The sequence below is a fragment of the Balaenoptera physalus genome (genome assembly GCF_965194825.1).
Source record: "Balaenoptera physalus genome assembly, chromosome: X".
In the NCBI taxonomy this organism is placed as follows: domain Eukaryota; kingdom Metazoa; phylum Chordata; class Mammalia; order Artiodactyla; family Balaenopteridae; genus Balaenoptera; species Balaenoptera physalus.
Window position 1 is genome coordinate 23,687,207 of NC_138903.1, and position 22,485 is coordinate 23,709,691.

Here is a 22,485-nt window from a genome sequence, read left to right on the forward strand (position 1 = left end):
CATCTTTCCAGGATGCATATATATGCATTTATATACGGTATCTGTTTTTCACTTTCTGACTGACTTCACTCTGTATGACAGTCTCTAGATCCATCCACGCCTGTACCACTGAACCAACTTAGTTCCTTTTTATGGCTGAGTAATATTCCATGGTATATATGTACCTCATCTTCTTTATCCATTCGCCTGTGGATGGGCATTTAGGTTGTTTCCATGACCTGGCTATAGTAAATACTGCTTCAATGAACATTGGGGTGCATGTGACTTTTAGAACTATGGTTTTCTCTTAGTGTATGCCCTGTAGTGGGTTCGCTGGGTCATATGGCAATTCTGTTTTTCGTTTTTTAAGGATCCTCTTTACTGTTCTCCATATTGGCTGTATCAGTTTACTTTCCCAACAACAGTGCAAGAGTATTCTCTTTGCTCCACACCCTGTGCAGCAGTTGTTGTTTGTTGATTTTTCTGATGATGCCCGTTCTAAATGGTGTGAGGTGATACCTCAGTGTAGTTTTGATGTGCATCTCTCTAATAATTAGTGACGTTGAGCAGGTTTTGATGTGTTTGTCGGCCAGCTGTATGTTTTCTTTGGAGAATTGTCTATTTAGATCTTCTGCCCATTTTTCGATTGGGTTGTTCGTTTGTTTAATACCAAGCTGCATGGGCTCTTTATATATTTTGGCGATTAATCCTTAGTCCGTTGATCCGTACGCAAATATTTTTCCCATTCTGAGGGCTGTCCTTTGGTCTTGCTTGTCGTTTCCTGTGTGTAGCAAAAGCTTTTAAGTTTCATTAGGTCCCACTTGTTTATTTTTGTTTTTATTTCCATTACTCTAGGAGGTGGATTAAAAAAGATCTTGCCGTGATTTATGTCAAAGCGTGTTATTGCTATGTTTTCCTCTAAGAGTTTTATAGTATCCTGTCTTACGTTTAGGTCTCTGTTCCATTTTGAGTTGATTTCTGTGTACGGTGTTTGGGAGTGTTCTAATTTCATTCTTTTACATGTGTCTGTCCAGTTTTCCCAGCACCACTTATTGTAGACACTGTCTTTTCTCCATTGTGGATTCTTGCCTCCTTTGTCTTAGATTAGTTGACCATAGGTGCGTGGCTTTATCTCTGGGCCTTCTATCCTGTTGGATTGATCTATATTTCTGTTTTTGTGCCAGTCCCATCCTGTCTTGATTCCTGTAGCTTTGTAGTACTGTCTGAAGTCGGGCAGTCTGATTCCTCCAGCTCTGTTTTTTTCCCTCAAAGTGCTTCGTCTCTTCAGTGTTTTTTGTGTCTCCATACAAATTTTAAGATTTTTTAGTTCTAGTTCTGGAAAGAATGCCATTCGTAATTTGAGAGGGATTGCATTGAATATGTAAATTGCTTTTGTAGTATAGTCATTTTCACAACATTGATTCTTCCAATCCAAGAACATGGTATCTCTCTCCATCTGTTTGTATCATCTTCAATTTCCTTCTTCCGTGTCATAGTTTTCAGCATACAGATCTTTTGTCTCCCGAGGTAAGTTTATTCATAGGTAATTTATTCTTTCTGTTGCAATGGTTAATGGGAGTGTTTCCTTCATTTCTCTTTCAGATTTTTCTTCATTAATGTATAGGAATGCAAGGGCTTTCTGTGCATTCATTTTCTATCATGCAACGTTAGCAAATCCATGGAGTAGCTCTAGTTGTTTTCTGGTGGCATCTTTAGGATTCTCTAAGTATAGTGTCATGTCATCTGCAAAGAGTGACAGTGTTACTTCTTCTTTTCCAACTTGTGTTCTTTTTATTTCTTTTGCTGCTCTGACTGCTGTGGCTAAAACTTCCAAAACTATGTGGAATAATAGTGGTGAGAGTGGTCATCCTTGTCTTGTTCCTGATATTAGAGGACATGCTTTCAATTATTCACCATTGAGAATGTTTGCTGTGGGTTTGTCGTATATGGCCTTGATTAACTTGAGTGAGGTTCCCTCTCTGCCCACTTACTGGAGGGTTTTTATCATAAATGTGTGTTGAAATTTGTCACAAGCTTTTCTGCATCGATTGACATGATCATATGGATTTTCCTCTTCGCTTTCTTCATAGGGTGTATCACATTGAATTGTGTGTATTGAACAATCCTTGCATCCCTGGGATCAATCCCACTTGATCATGAGGTATGCCACTTTTAATGTGGTATTGGATTCTGTTTGCTACTATTTTGTTGAGCAGCTGCGCATCTATGTTCATCAGTGATATCGGTGTGTAACTTTAGTTTTTTGTACTACCTTTGTCTGCTTTGAGTATCAGGTTGATGGTGGCCTCATAGAAAGAGTTTGGGAGTGTTCCTCCCTTGCCCATTTTTTGGAAGAGTTTGAGAAGGATGGGTGTTAAGTCTTTTCTCCATGTTGGATAGAATTATCCTGTGAAACCATCTGTCCTGGACTTTTGTTTGTTGGACGATTTTCAATCAGAGTTGCAAGTTCATTACTCGAACTGGGTCTGTTCATAGTTTCTATTTTTTCCTGTTTCAGTCTTGGAAGGTTGTACCTTTCTAAGAATTTGTGCATTTCTTCCAGATTGTCCATTTTATCAGCATAGAGTTGCTTCTAGTAGTCTCTTACTAAGTTTTATATTTCTGTGTTGTCCGTGGTAACTTCTTTTTCATTTCTAATCTTATTGATTGCACTCCTCTCCCTCTTTTTCTTGGTGAGTCTGGCTAAAGGTATGTCAATACTGTTTACCTTGTAAAAGAACCAGCTTTTACTTTTATTGATCCTTGCTATTGTTTTCTTTGTTGCTGTTTCAGTTCTTTCTTTCTCTTTTCTCTACCTTTTTATTGACAGCCCCAACTACCTTCAGAGTTTGTTGTCTATTTAGGAAATGATCGGTTCAAATGAACACATCTTCTTCCTTTTATCTTATTGTTTTGTGAATTTTTGAATACTATTTTATATTTTTATATAGCAGGTTCTTATTAGTTATCCATTTTATACATATCAGTGTAAATATTTGAATCCCAATTTCCGAATTCATCACACAACGACTACCACACCACCACTTCCCCCTTTGGTGGCTGTATGTGGGTTCTCCACATCTGTGTATCAATTCAATTCTGCAAACCGATTCATCTGTACCATCTTTCTAGGATGCATATATATGCATTTATATATGGTATCTGTTTTTCTCTTTCTGACTGACTTCACTCTGTATGACAGTCTCTAGATCCATCCACGCCTTTACCACTGAACCAACTTAGTTCCTTTTTATGGCTGAGTAATATTCCATGGTATATACGTACCTCATCTTCCTTATCCATTCGCCTGTGGATGGGCATTTAGGTTGTTTCCATGACCTGGCTATAGTAAATACTACTACAATGAACATTGGGGTGCATGTGACTTTTAGAACTATGGTTTTCTCTTGGTGTATGCCCTGTAGTGGGTTCGCTGGGTCATATGGCAATTCTGTTTTTCGTTTTTTAAGGATCCTCTTTACTGTTCTCCATATTGGCTGTATCAGTTTACTTTCCCAACAACAGTGCAAGAGTATTCTCTTTGCTCCACACCCTGTGCAGCAGTTGTTGTTTGTTGATTTTTCTGATGATGCCCGTTCTAAATGGTGTGAGGTGATACCTCAGTGTAGTTTTGATGTGCATCTCTCTAATAATTAGTGACGTTGAGCAGGTTTTGATGTGTTTGTCGGCCAGCTGTATGTTTTCTTTGGAGAATTGTCTATTTAGGTCTTCTGCCCATTTTTCGATTGGGTTGTTCGTTTGTTTAATACCAAGCTGCATGGGCTCTTTATATATTTTGGCGATTAATCCTTAGTCCGTTGATCCGTACGCAAATATTTTTCCCATTCTGAGGGCTGTCCTTTGGTCTTGCTTGTCGTTTCCTGTGTGTAGCAAAAGCTTTTAAGTTTCATTAGGTCCCACTTGTTTATTTTTGTTTTTATTTCCATTACTCTAGGAGGTGGATTAAAAAAGATCTTGCCGTGATTTATGTCAAAGCGTGTTATTGCTATGTTTTCCTCTAAGAGTTTTATAGTATCCTGTCTTACGTTTAGGTCTCTGTTCCATTTTGAGTTGATTTCTGTGTACGGTGCTTGGGAGTGTTCTAATTTCATTCTTTTACATGTGTCTGTCCAGTTTTCCCAGCACCACTTATTGTAGAGACTGTCTTTTCTCCATTGTGGATTCTTGTCTACTTTGTCATAGATTAGTTGACCATAGGTGCGTGGCTTTATCTCTGGGCTTTCTATCCTGTTGCATTGATCTATATTTCTGTTTTTGTGCCAGTTCCATCATGTCTTGATTACTGTAGCTTTATAGTACAGTCTGAAGTCGGGCAGTCTGATTCCTCTAGCTCTGTTTTTTGCTCTCAAAGTCCTTCGGCTCTTCCAGGTTTCTTGTGTCTCCATACAAATTTTAAATTTTGGGGGATCTAGTTCTGGAAAAAATGCCATTGGTAATTTGAGAGGGATTGCATTGAATATGTAGATTGCTTTCGTAGTATAGTCATTTTCACAACATTGATTCTTCCAATCCAAGAACATCGTATCACTCTCCATCTGTTTGTATCATCTTCAATTTTCTTCTTCCGTGTCATAGTTTTCAGCATACAGATCTTTTGTCTCCCTAGGTAAGTTTATTCGTAGGTAATTTATTCTTTCTGTTGCAATGGTTAATGGGAGTGTTTCCTTCATTTCTCTTTCAGATTTTTCTTCATTAATGTATAGGAATGCAAGGGATTTCTGTGCATTCATTTTCTATCATGCAACGTTACCAAATCCATGGAGTAGCTCTAGTTGTTTTCTGGTGGCATCTTTAGGATTCTCTAAGTATAGTGTCATGTCATCTGCACAGAGTGACAGTGTTACTTCTTCTTTTCCAACTTGTGTTCCTTTCATTTCTTTTGCTGCTCTGACTGCTGTGGCTAAAACTTCCAAAACTATGTTGAATAATAGTGGTGAGAGTGGTCATCCTTGTTTGTTCCTGATATTAGAGGACATGCTTTCAATTATTCACCATTGAGAATGTTTGCTGTGGGTTTGTCGTATATGGCCTTGATTAAGTGGAGTGAGGTTCCCTCTCTGCCCACTTTCTGGAGGTTTTTTATCAGAAATGTGTGTTGCAATTTGTCACAAGCTTTTCTGCATCGATTGACATGATCATACGTTTTTTCCTCTTCACTTTGTTCATAGGGTGTATCACATTGATTTGCGTATATTGAAGAATCCTTGCATCCCTGGGATCAATCCCACTTGATCATGAGGTATGATACTTTTAATGTGGTATTGGATTCTGTTTGCTACTATTTTGTTGAGCAGCTTTGCATCTATGTTCATCAGTGATATCGGTGTGTAACTTTAGTTCTTTGTACTGTATTTGTCTGGTTTTGGTATCAGGGTGATGGTGGCCTCATAGAAAGAGTTTGGGAGTGTTCCTTCTTCGCCAATTTTTTGGAAGAGTTGGAGAAGGATGGGTGTTAGGTCTTTTCTCCATGTTGGATAGAATTATCCTGTGAAACTACCTGTCCTGGACTTTTGTTTGTTGGACGATTGTTAATCACAGTTGCAAGTTCATTACTCGTACTGGGTCTGTTCATAGTTTCTATTTTTTCCTGTTTCAGTCTTGGAAGGTTGTACCTGTCTAAGAATTTGTGCATTTCTTCCAGATTGTCCATTTTATCTGCATAGATTTGTTTATAGTAATCTCTTACGAAGTTTTATATTTCTGTGTTGTCCGTGGTAACTTCTTTTTCATTTCTAATTTTATTGATTGCAGTCCTCTCCCTCTTTTTCTCGGTGAGTCTGGCTAAAGGTATATCAATATTGTTTACCTTCTCAAAGAACCAGCTTTTACTTTTACTGATCCTTGCTATTGTTTTCTTTGTTGCTATTTCAGTTCTTTCTTTCTTTTTTTTCTGCCTTTTTATTGACAGCCCCAACTACCTTCAGAGTTTGTTGTCTATTTAAGAAATGATCGGTTCAAATGAACATATCTTCTTCCTTTTATCTTATTGTTTTTTGAATTTTTCAATATTATTTTATTTTCTTGTACAGTAGGTACTTATTAGTTATCCATTTTATACATATCAGTGTATATATTTGAATCCCAATTTCCGAATTCATCACACAATAACTACCACACCCCCACTTTCCCCCTTTGGTGGCCATACGTGGGTTCTCCACATCTGTGTATCAATTCAATCCTGCAAACCGGTTCATCTGTTCCATTTTTCTAGGTTGCATATATATGCGTTTATATACGATATCTGTTTTTCTCCTTCTGACTGACTTCACTCTGTATGACAGTCTATAGATCCATCCACACCTGTACCAATGAACCAACTTAGTTCCTTTTTATGGCTGAGTAATATTCCATGGTATATATGTACCTCATCTTCTTTATCCATTAGCTTGTGCATGGGCATTTAGGTTGTTTTCATGACCTGGCTATTGTAAATACTGCTACAATGAACATTGGGGTGCATGTGACTTTTAGAACTATGGTTTTCTCTTGGTGTATGCCCTGTAGTGGGTTCTCTGGGTCGTATGGCAATTCTGTTTTTCGTTTTTTAAAGGAACCTCTTTACTGTTCTCCATAGTGGCTGTATCAATTTACATTCCCAACAACAGTGCAAGAGTATTCTCTTTGCTCCACACCCTGTCCAGCAATTGTTGTTTGTTGATTTTCTGATGATGCCCGTTCTAAATGGTGTGAGGTGATACCTCAGTGTAGTTTTGATGTGCATCTCTCTAATAATTAGTGACGTTGAGCAGGTTTTGATGTGCTTGTTGGCCAGCTGTGTGTCTTCTTTGTAGAATTGTCTATTTAGGTCTTCTGCCCATTTTTCGATTGGGTTGTTCGTTTGTTTAATACCAAGCTGCATGGGCTCTTTATATATTTTGGCGATTAATCCTTAGTCCGTTGATCCGTACGCAAATATTTTTCCCATTCTGAGGGCTGTCCTTTGGTCTTGCTTGTCGTTTCCTGTGTGTAGCAAAAGCTTTTAAGTTTCATTAGGTCCCACTTGTTTATTTTTGTTTTTATTTCCATTACTCTAGGAGGTGGATTAAAAAAGATCTTGCCGTGATTTATGTCAAAGCGTGTTATTGCTATGTTTTCCTCTAAGAGTTTTATAGTATCCTGTCTTACGTTTAGGTCTCTGTTCCATTTTGAGTTGATTTCTGTGTACGGTGCTTGGGAGTGTTCTAATTTCATTCTTTCACATGTGTCTGTCCAGTTTTCCCAGCACCACTTATTGTAGAGACTGTCTTTTCTCCATTGTGGATTCTTGTCTACTTTGTCATAGATTAGTTGACCATAGGTGCGTGGCTTTATCTCTGGGCTTTCTATCCTGTTGCATTGATCTATATTTCTGTTTTTGTGCCAGTTCCATCATGTCTTGATTACTGTAGCTTTATAGTACAGTCTGAAGTCGGGCAGTCTGATTCCTCTAGCTCTGTTTTTTGCTCTCAAAGTCCTTCGGCTCTTCCAGGTTTCTTGTGTCTCCATACAAATTTTAAATTTTTTGGGATCTAGTTCTGGAAAAAATGCCATTGGTAATTTGAGAGGGATTGCATTGAATATGTAGATTGCTTTCGTAGTATAGTCATTTTCACAACATTGATTCTTCCAATCCAAGAACATCGTATCACTCTCCATCTGTTTGTATCATCTTCAATTTCCTTCTTCCGTGTCATAGTTTTCAGCATACAGATCTTTTGTCTCCCTAGGTAAGTTTATTCGTAGGTAATTTATTCTTTCTGTTGCAATGGTTAATGGGAGTGTTTCCTTCATTTCTCTTTCAGATTTTTCTTCATTAATGTATAGGAATGCAAAGGATTTCTGTGCATTCATTTTCTATCATGCAACGTTACCAAATCCATGGAGTAGCTCTAGTTGTTTTCTGGTGGCATCTTTAGGATTCTCTAAGTATAGTGTCATGTCATCTGCACAGAGTGACAGTGTTACTTCTTCTTTTCCAACTTGTGTTCCTTTCATTTCTTTTGCTGCTCTGACTGCTGTGGCTAAAACTTCCAAAACTATGTTGAATAATAGTGGTGAGAGTGGTCATCCTTGTTTGTTCCTGATATTAGAGGACATGCTTTCAATTATTCACCATTGAGAATGTTTGCTGTGGGTTTGTCGTATATGGCCTTGATTAAGTGGAGTGAGGTTCCCTCTCTGCCCACTTTCTGGAGGTTTTTTATCAGAAATGTGTGTTGCAATTTGTCACAAGCTTTTCTGCATCGATTGACATGATCATACGTTTTTTCCTCTTCACTTTGTTCATAGGGTGTATCACATTGATTTGCGTATATTGAAGAATCCTTGCATCCCTGGGATCAATCCCACTTGATCATGAGGTATGATACTTTTAATGTGGTATTGGATTCTGTTTGCTACTATTTTGTTGAGCAGCTTTGCATCTATGTTCATCAGTGATATCGGTGTGTAACTTTAGTTCTTTGTACTGTATTTGTCTGGTTTTGGTATCAGGGTGATGGTGGCCTCATAGAAAGAGTTTGGGAGTGTTCCTTCTTCGCCAATTTTTTGGAAGAGTTGGAGAAGGATGGGTGTTAGGTCTTTTCTCCATGTTGGATAGAATTATCCTGTGAAACTACCTGTCCTGGACTTTTGTTTGTTGGACGATTGTTAATCACAGTTGCAAGTTCATTACTCGTACTGGGTCTGTTCATAGTTTCTAGTTTTTCCTGTTTCAGTCTTGGAAGGTTGTACCTGTCTAAGAATTTGTGCATTTCTTCCAGATTGTCCATTTTATCTGCATAGATTTGTTTATAGTAATCTCTTACGAAGTTTTATATTTCTGTGTTGTCCGTGGTAACTTCTTTTTCATTTCTAATTTTATTGATTGCAGTCCTCTCCCTCTTTTTCTCGGTGAGTCTGGCTAAAGGTATATCAATATTGTTTACCTTCTCAAAGAACCAGCTTTTACTTTTACTGATCCTTGCTATTGTTTTCTTTGTTGCTATTTCAGTTCTTTCTTTCTTTTTTTTCTGCCTTTTTATTGACAGCCCCAACTACCTTCAGAGTTTGTTGTCTATTTAAGAAATGATCGGTTCAAATGAACATATCTTCTTCCTTTTATCTTATTGTTTTTTGAATTTTTCAATATTATTTTATTTTCTTGTACAGTAGGTACTTATTAGTTATCCATTTTATACATATCAGTGTATATATTTGAATCCCAATTTCCGAATTCATCACACAATAACTACCACACCCCCACTTTCCCCCTTTGGTGGCCATACGTGGGTTCTCCACATCTGTGTATCAATTCAATCCTGCAAACCGGTTCATCTGTTCCATTTTTCTAGGTTGCATATATATGCGTTTATATACGATATCTGTTTTTCTCCTTCTGACTGACTTCACTCTGTATGACAGTCTATAGATCCATCCACACCTGTACCAATGAACCAACTTAGTTCCTTTTTATGGCTGAGTAATATTCCATGGTATATATGTACCTCATCTTCTTTATCCATTAGCTTGTGCATGGGCATTTAGGTTGTTTTCATGACCTGGCTATTGTAAATACTGCTACAATGAACATTGGGGTGCATGTGACTTTTAGAACTATGGTTTTCTCTTGGTGTATGCCCTGTAGTGGGTTCTCTGGGTCGTATGGCAATTCTGTTTTTCGTTTTTTAAAGGAACCTCTTTACTGTTCTCCATAGTGGCTGTATCAATTTACATTCCCAACAACAGTGCAAGAGTATTCTCTTTGCTCCACACCCTGTCCAGCAATTGTTGTTTGTTGATTTTCTGATGATGCCCGTTCTAAATGGTGTGAGGTGATACCTCAGTGTAGTTTTGATGTGCATCTCTCTAATAATTAGTGACGTTGAGCAGGTTTTGATGTGCTTGTTGGCCAGCTGTGTGTCTTCTTTGTAGAATTGTCTATTTAGGTCTTCTGCCCATTTTTCGATTGGGTTGTTCGTTTGTTTAATACCAAGCTGCATGGGCTCTTTATATATTTTGGCGATTAATCCTTAGTCCGTTGATCCGTACGCAAATATTTTTCCCATTCTGAGGGCTGTCCTTTGGTCTTGCTTGTCGTTTCCTGTGTGTAGCAAAAGCTTTTAAGTTTCATTAGGTCCCACTTGTTTATTTTTGTTTTTATTTCCATTACTCTAGGAGGTGGATTAAAAAAGATCTTGCCGTGATTTATGTCAAAGCGTGTTATTGCTATGTTTTCCTCTAAGAGTTTTATAGTATCCTGTCTTACGTTTAGGTCTCTGTTCCATTTTGAGTTGATTTCTGTGTACGGTGCTTGGGAGTGTTCTAATTTCATTCTTTTACATGTGTCTGTCCAGTTTTCCCAGCACCACTTATTGTAGAGACTGTCTTTTCTCCATTGTGGATTCTTGTCTACTTTGTCATAGATTAGTTGACCATAGGTGCGTGGCTTTATCTCTGGGCTTTCTATCCTGTTGCATTGATCTATATTTCTGTTTTTGTGCCAGTTCCATCATGTCTTGATTACTGTAGCTTTATAGTACAGTCTGAAGTCGGGCAGTCTGATTCCTCTAGCTCTGTTTTTTGCTCTCAAAGTCCTTCGGCTCTTCCAGGTTTCTTGTGTCTCCATACAAATTTTAAATTTTTTGGGATCTAGTTCTGGAAAAAATGCCATTGGTAATTTGAGAGGGATTGCATTGAATATGTAGATTGCTTTCGTAGTATAGTCATTTTCACAACATTGATTCTTCCAATCCAAGAACATCGTATCACTCTCCATCTGTTTGTATCATCTTCAATTTCCTTCTTCCGTGTCATAGTTTTCAGCATACAGATCTTTTGTCTCCCTAGGTAAGTTTATTCGTAGGTAATTTATTCTTTCTGTTGCAATGGTTAATGGGAGTGTTTCCTTCATTTCTCTTTCAGATTTTTCTTCATTAATGTATAGGAATGCAAAGGATTTCTGTGCATTCATTTTCTATCATGCAACGTTACCAAATCCATGGAGTAGCTCTAGTTGTTTTCTGGTGGCATCTTTAGGATTCTCTAAGTATAGTGTCATGTCATCTGCACAGAGTGACAGTGTTACTTCTTCTTTTCCAACTTGTGTTCTTTTTATTTCTTTTGCTGCTCTGACTGCTGTGGCTAAAACTTCCAAAACTATGTGGAATAATAGTGGTGAGAGTGGTCATCCTTGTCTTGTTCCTGATATTAGAGGACATGCTTTCAATTATTCACCATTGAGAATGTTTGCTGTGGGTTTGTCGTATATGGCCTTGATTAACTTGAGTGAGGTTCCCTCTCTGCCCACTTACTGGAGGGTTTTTATCATAAATGTGTGTTGAAATTTGTCACAAGCTTTTCTGCATCGATTGACATGATCATATGGATTTTCCTCTTCGCTTTCTTCATAGGGTGTATCACATTGAATTGTGTGTATTGAACAATCCTTGCATCCCTGGGATCAATCCCACTTGATCATGAGGTATGCCACTTTTAATGTGGTATTGGATTCTGTTTGCTACTATTTTGTTGAGCAGCTGCGCATCTATGTTCATCAGTGATATCGGTGTGTAACTTTAGTTTTTTGTACTACCTTTGTCTGCTTTGAGTATCAGGTTGATGGTGGCCTCATAGAAAGAGTTTGGGAGTGTTCCTCCCTTGCCCATTTTTTGGAAGAGTTTGAGAAGGATGGGTGTTAAGTCTTTTCTCCATGTTGGATAGAATTATCCTGTGAAACCATCTGTCCTGGACTTTTGTTTGTTGGACGATTTTCAATCAGAGTTGCAAGTTCATTACTCGAACTGGGTCTGTTCATAGTTTCTATTTTTTCCTGTTTCAGTCTTGGAAGGTTGTACCTTTCTAAGAATTTGTGCATTTCTTCCAGATTGTCCATTTTATCAGCATAGAGTTGCTTCTAGTAGTCTCTTACTAAGTTTTATATTTCTGTGTTGTCCGTGGTAACTTCTTTTTCATTTCTAATCTTATTGATTGCACTCCTCTCCCTCTTTTTCTTGGTGAGTCTGGCTAAAGGTATGTCAATACTGTTTACCTTGTAAAAGAACCAGCTTTTACTTTTATTGATCCTTGCTATTGTTTTCTTTGTTGCTGTTTCAGTTCTTTCTTTCTCTTTTCTCTACCTTTTTATTGACAGCCCCAACTACCTTCAGAGTTTGTTGTCTATTTAGGAAATGATCGGTTCAAATGAACACATCTTCTTCCTTTTATCTTATTGTTTTGTGAATTTTTGAATACTATTTTATATTTTTATATAGCAGGTTCTTATTAGTTATCCATTTTATACATATCAGTGTAAATATTTGAATCCCAATTTCCGAATTCATCACACAACGACTACCACACCACCACTTCCCCCTTTGGTGGCTGTATGTGGGTTCTCCACATCTGTGTATCAATTCAATTCTGCAAACCGATTCATCTGTACCATCTTTCTAGGATGCATATATATGCATTTATATATGGTATCTGTTTTTCTCTTTCTGACTGACTTCACTCTGTATGACAGTCTCTAGATCCATCCACGCCTTTACCACTGAACCAACTTAGTTCCTTTTTATGGCTGAGTAATATTCCATGGTATATACGTACCTCATCTTCCTTATCCATTCGCCTGTGGATGGGCATTTAGGTTGTTTCCATGACCTGGCTATAGTAAATACTACTACAATGAACATTGGGGTGCATGTGACTTTTAGAACTATGGTTTTCTCTTGGTGTATGCCCTGTAGTGGGTTCGCTGGGTCATATGGCAATTCTGTTTTTCGTTTTTTAAGGATCCTCTTTACTGTTCTCCATATTGGCTGTATCAGTTTACTTTCCCAACAACAGTGCAAGAGTATTCTCTTTGCTCCACACCCTGTGCAGCAGTTGTTGTTTGTTGATTTTTCTGATGATGCCCGTTCTAAATGGTGTGAGGTGATACCTCAGTGTAGTTTTGATGTGCATCTCTCTAATAATTAGTGACGTTGAGCAGGTTTTGATGTGTTTGTCGGCCAGCTGTATGTTTTCTTTGGAGAATTGTCTATTTAGGTCTTCTGCCCATTTTTCGATTGGGTTGTTCGTTTGTTTAATACCAAGCTGCATGGGCTCTTTATATATTTTGGCGATTAATCCTTAGTCCGTTGATCCGTACGCAAATATTTTTCCCATTCTGAGGGCTGTCCTTTGGTCTTGCTTGTCGTTTCCTGTGTGTAGCAAAAGCTTTTAAGTTTCATTAGGTCCCACTTGTTTATTTTTGTTTTTATTTCCATTACTCTAGGAGGTGGATTAAAAAAGATCTTGCCGTGATTTATGTCAAAGCGTGTTATTGCTATGTTTTCCTCTAAGAGTTTTATAGTATCCTGTCTTACGTTTAGGTCTCTGTTCCATTTTGAGTTGATTTCTGTGTACGGTGCTTGGGAGTGTTCTAATTTCATTCTTTTACATGTGTCTGTCCAGTTTTCCCAGCACCACTTATTGTAGAGACTGTCTTTTCTCCATTGTGGATTCTTGTCTACTTTGTCATAGATTAGTTGACCATAGGTGCGTGGCTTTATCTCTGGGCTTTCTATCCTGTTGCATTGATCTATATTTCTGTTTTTGTGCCAGTTCCATCATGTCTTGATTACTGTAGCTTTATAGTACAGTCTGAAGTCGGGCAGTCTGATTCCTCTAGCTCTGTTTTTTGCTCTCAAAGTCCTTCGGCTCTTCCAGGTTTCTTGTGTCTCCATACAAATTTTAAATTTTTTGGGATCTAGTTCTGGAAAAAATGCCATTGGTAATTTGAGAGGGATTGCATTGAATATGTAGATTGCTTTCGTAGTATAGTCATTTTCACAACATTGATTCTTCCAATCCAAGAACATCGTATCACTCTCCATCTGTTTGTATCATCTTCAATTTCCTTCTTCCGTGTCATAGTTTTCAGCATACAGATCTTTTGTCTCCCTAGGTAAGTTTATTCGTAGGTAATTTATTCTTTCTGTTGCAATGGTTAATGGGAGTGTTTCCTTCATTTCTCTTTCAGATTTTTCTTCATTAATGTATAGGAATGCAAGGGATTTCTGTGCATTCATTTTCTATCATGCAACGTTACCAAATCCATGGAGTAGCTCTAGTTGTTTTCTGGTGGCATCTTTAGGATTCTCTAAGTATAGTGTCATGTCATCTGCACAGAGTGACAGTGTTACTTCTTCTTTTCCAACTTGTGTTCCTTTCATTTCTTTTGCTGCTCTGACTGCTGTGGCTAAAACTTCCAAAACTATGTTGAATAATAGTGGTGAGAGTGGTCATCCTTGTTTGTTCCTGATATTAGAGGACATGCTTTCAATTATTCACCATTGAGAATGTTTGCTGTGGGTTTGTCGTATATGGCCTTGATTAAGTGGAGTGAGGTTCCCTCTCTGCCCACTTTCTGGAGGTTTTTTATCAGAAATGTGTGTTGCAATTTGTCACAAGCTTTTCTGCATCGATTGACATGATCATACGTTTTTTCCTCTTCACTTTGTTCATAGGGTGTATCACATTGATTTGCATATATTGAAGAATCCTTGCATCCCTGGGATCAATCCCACTTGATCATGAAGTATGATACTTTTAATGTGGTATTGGATTCTGTTTGCTACTATTTTGTTGAGCAGCTTTGCATCTATGTTCATCAGTGATATCGGTGTGTAACTTTAGTTCTTTGTACTGTATTTGTCTGGTTTTGGTATCAGGGTGATGGTGGCCTCATAGAAAGAGTTTGGGAGTGTTCCTTCTTCGCCAATTTTTTGGAAGAGTTGGAGAAGGATGGGTGTTAGGTCTTTTCTCCATGTTGGATAGAATTATCCTGTGAAACTACCTGTCCTGGACTTTTGTTTGTTGGACGATTGTTAATCACAGTTGCAAGTTCATTACTCGTACTGGGTCTGTTCATAGTTTCTATTTTTTCCTGTTTCAGTCTTGGAAGGTTGTACCTGTCTAAGAATTTGTGCATTTCTTCCAGATTGTCCATTTTATCTGCATAGATTTGTTTATAGTAATCTCTTACGAAGTTTTATATTTCTGTGTTGTCCGTGGTAACTTCTTTTTCATTTCTAATTTTATTGATTGCAGTCCTCTCCCTCTTTTTCTCGGTGAGTCTGGCTAAAGGTATATCAATATTGTTTACCTTCTCAAAGAACCAGCTTTTACTTTTACTGATCCTTGCTATTGTTTTCTTTGTTGCTATTTCAGTTCTTTCTTTCTTTTTTTTCTGCCTTTTTATTGACAGCCCCAACTACCTTCAGAGTTTGTTGTCTATTTAAGAAATGATCGGTTCAAATGAACATATCTTCTTCCTTTTATCTTATTGTTTTTTGAATTTTTCAATATTATTTTATTTTCTTGTACAGTAGGTACTTATTAGTTATCCATTTTATACATATCAGTGTATATATTTGAATCCCAATTTCCGAATTCATCACACAATAACTACCACACCCCCACTTTCCCCCTTTGGTGGCCATACGTGGGTTCTCCACATCTGTGTATCAATTCAATCCTGCAAACCGGTTCATCTGTTCCATTTTTCTAGGTTGCATATATATGCGTTTATATACGATATCTGTTTTTCTCCTTCTGACTGACTTCACTCTGTATGACAGTCTATAGATCCATCCACACCTGTACCAATGAACCAACTTAGTTCCTTTTTATGGCTGAGTAATATTCCATGGTATATATGTACCTCATCTTCTTTATCCATTAGCTTGTGCATGGGCATTTAGGTTGTTTTCATGACCTGGCTATTGTAAATACTGCTACAATGAACATTGGGGTGCATGTGACTTTTAGAACTATGGTTTTCTCTTGGTGTATGCCCTGTAGTGGGTTCTCTGGGTCGTATGGCAATTCTGTTTTTCGTTTTTTAAAGGAACCTCTTTACTGTTCTCCATAGTGGCTGTATCAATTTACATTCCCAACAACAGTGCAAGAGTATTCTCTTTGCTCCACACCCTGTCCAGCAATTGTTGTTTGTTGATTTTCTGATGATGCCCGTTCTAAATGGTGTGAGGTGATACCTCAGTGTAGTTTTGATGTGCATCTCTCTAATAATTAGTGACGTTGAGCAGGTTTTGATGTGCTTGTTGGCCAGCTGTGTGTCTTCTTTGTAGAATTGTCTATTTAGGTCTTCTGCCCATTTTTCGATTGGGTTGTTCGTTTGTTTAATACCAAGCTGCATGGGCTCTTTATATATTTTGGCGATTAATCCTTAGTCCGTTGATCCGTACGCAAATATTTTTCCCATTCTGAGGGCTGTCCTTTGGTCTTGCTTGTCGTTTCCTGTGTGTAGCAAAAGCTTTTAAGTTTCATTAGGTCCCACTTGTTTATTTTTGTTTTTATTTCCATTACTCTAGGAGGTGGATTAAAAAAGATCTTGCCGTGATTTATGTCAAAGCGTGTTATTGCTATGTTTTCCTCTAAGAGTTTTATAGTATCCTGTCTTACGTTTAGGTCTCTGTTCCATTTTGAGTTGATTTCTGTGTACGGTGCTTGGGAGTGTTCTAATTTCATTCTTTCACATGTGTCTGTCCAGTTTTCCCAGCACCACTTATTGTAGAGACTGTCTTTTCTCCATTGTGGATTCTTGTCTACTTTGTCATAGATTAGTTGACCATAGGTGCGTGGCTTTATCTCTGGGCTTTCTATCCTGTTGCATTGATCTATATTTCTGTTTTTGTGCCAGTTCCATCATGTCTTGATTACTGTAGCTTTATAGTACAGTCTGAAGTCGGGCAGTCTGATTCCTCTAGCTCTGTTTTTTGCTCTCAAAGTCCTTCGGCTCTTCCAGGTTTCTTGTGTCTCCATACAAATTTTAAATTTTTTGGGATCTAGTTCTGGAAAAAATGCCATTGGTAATTTGAGAGGGATTGCATTGAATATGTAGATTGCTTTCGTAGTATAGTCATTTTCACAACATTGATTCTTCCAATCCAAGAACATCGTATCACTCTCCATCTGTTTGTATCATCTTCAATTTCCTTCTTCCGTGTCATAGTTTTCAGCATACAGATCTTTTGTCTCCCTAGGTAAGTTTATTCGTAGGTAATTTATTCTTTCTGTTGCAATGGTTAATGGGAGTGTTTCCTTCATTTCTCTTTCAGATTTTTCTTCATTAATGTATAGGAATGCAAAGGATTTCTGTGCATTCATTTTCTATCATGCAACGTTACCAAATCCATGGAGTAGCTCTAGTTGTTTTCTGGTGGCATCTTTAGGATTCTCTAAGTATAGTGTCATGTCATCTGCACAGAGTGACAGTGTTACTTCTTCTTTTCCAACTTGTGTTCCTTTCATTTCTTTTGCTGCTCTGACTGCTGTGGCTAAAACTTCCAAAACTATGTTGAATAATAGTGGTGAGAGTGGTCATCCTTGTTTGTTCCTGATATTAGAGGACATGCTTTCAATTATTCACCATTGAGAATGTTTGCTGTGGGTTTGTCGTATATGGCCTTGATTAAGTGGAGTGAGGTTCCCTCTCTGCCCACTTTCTGGAGGTTTTTTATCAGAAATGTGTGTTGCAATTTGTCACAAGCTTTTCTGCATCGATTGACATGATCATACGTTTTTTCCTCTTCACTTTGTTCATAGGGTGTATCACATTGATTTGCGTATATTGAAGAATCCTTGCATCCCTGGGATCAATCCCACTTGATCATGAGGTATGATACTTTTAATGTGGTATTGGATTCTGTTTGCTACTATTTTGTTGAGCAGCTTTGCATCTATGTTCATCAGTGATATCGGTGTGTAACTTTAGTTCTTTGTACTGTATTTGTCTGGTTTTGGTATCAGGGTGATGGTGGCCTCATAGAAAGAGTTTGGGAGTGTTCCTTCTTCGCCAATTTTTTGGAAGAGTTGGAGAAGGATGGGTGTTAGGTCTTTTCTCCATGTTGGATAGAATTATCCTGTGAAACTACCTGTCCTGGACTTTTGTTTGTTGGACGATTGTTAATCACAGTTGCAAGTTCATTACTCGTACTGGGTCTGTTCATAGTTTCTAGTTTTTCCTGTTTCAGTCTTGGAAGGTTGTACCTGTCTAAGAATTTGTGCATTTCTTCCAGATTGTCCATTTTATCTGCATAGATTTGTTTATAGTAATCTCTTACGAAGTTTTATATTTCTGTGTTGTCCGTGGTAACTTCTTTTTCATTTCTAATTTTATTGATTGCAGTCCTCTCCCTCTTTTTCTCGGTGAGTCTGGCTAAAGGTATATCAATATTGTTTACCTTCTCAAAGAACCAGCTTTTACTTTTACTGATCCTTGCTATTGTTTTCTTTGTTGCTATTTCAGTTCTTTCTTTCTTTTTTTTCTGCCTTTTTATTGACAGCCCCAACTACCTTCAGAGTTTGTTGTCTATTTAAGAAATGATCGGTTCAAATGAACATATCTTCTTCCTTTTATCTTATTGTTTTTTGAATTTTTCAATATTATTTTATTTTCTTGTACAGTAGGTACTTATTAGTTATCCATTTTATACATATCAGTGTATATATTTGAATCCCAATTTCCGAATTCATCACACAATAACTACCACACCCCCACTTTCCCCCTTTGGTGGCCATACGTGGGTTCTCCACATCTGTGTATCAATTCAATCCTGCAAACCGGTTCATCTGTTCCATTTTTCTAGGTTGCATATATATGCGTTTATATACGATATCTGTTTTTCTCCTTCTGACTGACTTCACTCTGTATGACAGTCTATAGATCCATCCACACCTGTACCAATGAACCAACTTAGTTCCTTTTTATGGCTGAGTAATATTCCATGGTATATATGTACCTCATCTTCTTTATCCATTAGCTTGTGCATGGGCATTTAGGTTGTTTTCATGACCTGGCTATTGTAAATACTGCTACAATGAACATTGGGGTGCATGTGACTTTTAGAACTATGGTTTTCTCTTGGTGTATGCCCTGTAGTGGGTTCTCTGGGTCGTATGGCAATTCTGTTTTTCGTTTTTTAAAGGAACCTCTTTACTGTTCTCCATAGTGGCTGTATCAATTTACATTCCCAACAACAGTGCAAGAGTATTCTCTTTGCTCCACACCCTGTCCAGCAATTGTTGTTTGTTTATTTTCTGATGATGCCCGTTCTAAATGGTGTGAGGTGATACCTCAGTGTAGTTTTGATGTGCATCTCTCTAATAATTAGTGACGTTGAGCAGGTTTTGATGTGCTTGTTGGCCAGCTGTGTGTCTTCTTTGTAGAATTGTCTATTTAGGTCTTCTGCCCATTTTTCGATTGGGTTGTTCGTTTGTTTAATACCAAGCTGCATGGGCTCTTTATATATTTTGGCGATTAATCCTTAGTCCGTTGATCCGTACGCAAATATTTTTCCCATTCTGAGGGCTGTCCTTTGGTCTTGCTTGTCGTTTCCTGTGTGTAGCAAAAGCTTTTAAGTTTCATTAGGTCCCACTTGTTTATTTTTGTTTTTATTTCCATTACTCTAGGAGGTGGATTAAAAAAGATCTTGCCGTGATTTATGTCAAAGCGTGTTATTGCTATGTTTTCCTCTAAGAGTTTTATAGTATCCTGTCTTACGTTTAGGTCTCTGTTCCATTTTGAGTTGATTTCTGTGTACGGTGCTTGGGAGTGTTCTAATTTCATTCTTTTACATGTGTCTGTCCAGTTTTCCCAGCACCACTTATTGTAGAGACTGTCTTTTCTCCATTGTGGATTCTTGTCTACTTTGTCATAGATTAGTTGACCATAGGTGCGTGGCTTTATCTCTGGGCTTTCTATCCTGTTGCATTGATCTATATTTCTGTTTTTGTGCCAGTTCCATCATGTCTTGATTACTGTAGCTTTATAGTACAGTCTGAAGTCGGGCAGTCTGATTCCTCTAGCTCTGTTTTTTGCTCTCAAAGTCCTTCGGCTCTTCCAGGTTTCTTGTGTCTCCATACAAATTTTAAATTTTTTGGGATCTAGTTCTGGAAAAAATGCCATTGGTAATTTGAGAGGGATTGCATTGAATATGTAGATTGCTTTCGTAGTATAGTCATTTTCACAACATTGATTCTTCCAATCCAAGAACATCGTATCACTCTCCATCTGTTTGTATCATCTTCAATTTCCTTCTTCCGTGTCATAGTTTTCAGCATACAGATCTTTTGTCTCCCTAGGTAAGTTTATTCGTAGGTAATTTATTCTTTCTGTTGCAATGGTTAATGGGAGTGTTTCCTTCATTTCTCTTTCAGATTTTTCTTCATTAATGTATAGGAATGCAAAGGATTTCTGTGCATTCATTTTCTATCATGCAACGTTACCAAATCCATGGAGTAGCTCTAGTTGTTTTCTGGTGGCATCTTTAGGATTCTCTAAGTATAGTGTCATGTCATCTGCACAGAGTGACAGTGTTACTTCTTCTTTTCCAACTTGTGTTCCTTTCATTTCTTTTGCTGCTCTGACTGCTGTGGCTAAAACTTCCAAAACTATGTTGAATAATAGTGGTGAGAGTGGTCATCCTTGTTTGTTCCTGATATTAGAGGACATGCTTTCAATTATTCACCATTGAGAATGTTTGCTGTGGGTTTGTCGTATATGGCCTTGATTAAGTGGAGTGAGGTTCCCTCTCTGCCCACTTTCTGGAGGTTTTTTATCAGAAATGTGTGTTGCAATTTGTCACAAGCTTTTCTGCATCGATTGACATGATCATACGTTTTTTCCTCTTCACTTTGTTCATAGGGTGTATCACATTGATTTGCGTATATTGAAGAATCCTTGCATCCCTGGGATCAATCCCACTTGATCATGAGGTATGATACTTTTAATGTGGTATTGGATTCTGTTTGCTACTATTTTGTTGAGCAGCTTTGCATCTATGTTCATCAGTGATATCGGTGTGTAACTTTAGTTCTTTGTACTGTATTTGTCTGGTTTTGGTATCAGGGTGATGGTGGCCTCATAGAAAGAGTTTGGGAGTGTTCCTTCTTCGCCAATTTTTTGGAAGAGTTGGAGAAGGATGGGTGTTAGGTCTTTTCTCCATGTTGGATAGAATTATCCTGTGAAACTACCTGTCCTGGACTTTTGTTTGTTGGACGATTGTTAATCACAGTTGCAAGTTCATTACTCGTACTGGGTCTGTTCATAGTTTCTAGTTTTTCCTGTTTCAGTCTTGGAAGGTTGTACCTGTCTAAGAATTTGTGCATTTCTTCCAGATTGTCCATTTTATCTGCATAGATTTGTTTATAGTAATCTCTTACGAAGTTTTATATTTCTGTGTTGTCCGTGGTAACTTCTTTTTCATTTCTAATTTTATTGATTGCAGTCCTCTCCCTCTTTTTCTCGGTGAGTCTGGCTAAAGGTATATCAATATTGTTTACCTTCTCAAAGAACCAGCTTTTACTTTTACTGATCCTTGCTATTGTTTTCTTTGTTGCTATTTCAGTTCTTTCTTTCTTTTTTTTCTGCCTTTTTATTGACAGCCCCAACTACCTTCAGAGTTTGTTGTCTATTTAAGAAATGATCGGTTCAAATGAACATATCTTCTTCCTTTTATCTTATTGTTTTTTGAATTTTTCAATATTATTTTCTTGTACAGTAGGTACTTATTAGTTATCCATTTTATACATATCAGTGTATATATTTGAATCCCAATTTCCGAATTCATCACACAATAACTACCACACCCCCACTTTCCCCCTTTGGTGGCCATACGTGGGTTCTCCACATCTGTGTATCAATTCAATCCTGCAAACCGGTTCATCTGTTCCATTTTTCTAGGTTGCATATATATGCGTTTATATACGATATCTGTTTTTCTCCTTCTGACTGACTTCACTCTGTATGACAGTCTATAGATCCATCCACACCTGTACCAATGAACCAACTTAGTTCCTTTTTATGGCTGAGTAATATTCCATGGTATATATGTACCTCATCTTCTTTATCCATTAGCTTGTGCATGGGCATTTAGGTTGTTTTCATGACCTGGCTATTGTAAATACTGCTACAATGAACATTGGGGTGCATGTGACTTTTAGAACTATGGTTTTCTCTTGGTGTATGCCCTGTAGTGGGTTCTCTGGGTCGTATGGCAATTCTGTTTTTCGTTTTTTAAAGGAACCTCTTTACTGTTCTCCATAGTGGCTGTATCAATTTACATTCCCAACAACAGTGCAAGAGTATTCTCTTTGCTCCACACCCTGTCCAGCAATTGTTGTTTGTTGATTTTCTGATGATGCCCGTTCTAAATGGTGTGAGGTGATACCTCAGTGTAGTTTTGATGTGCATCTCTCTAATAATTAGTGACGTTGAGCAGGTTTTGATGTGCTTGTTGGCCAGCTGTGTGTCTTCTTTGTAGAATTGTCTATTTAGGTCTTCTGCCCATTTTTCGATTGGGTTGTTCGTTTGTTTAATACCAAGCTGCATGGGCTCTTTATATATTTTGGCGATTAATCCTTAGTCCGTTGATCCGTACGCAAATATTTTTCCCATTCTGAGGGCTGTCCTTTGGTCTTGCTTGTCGTTTCCTGTGTGTAGCAAAAGCTTTTAAGTTTCAT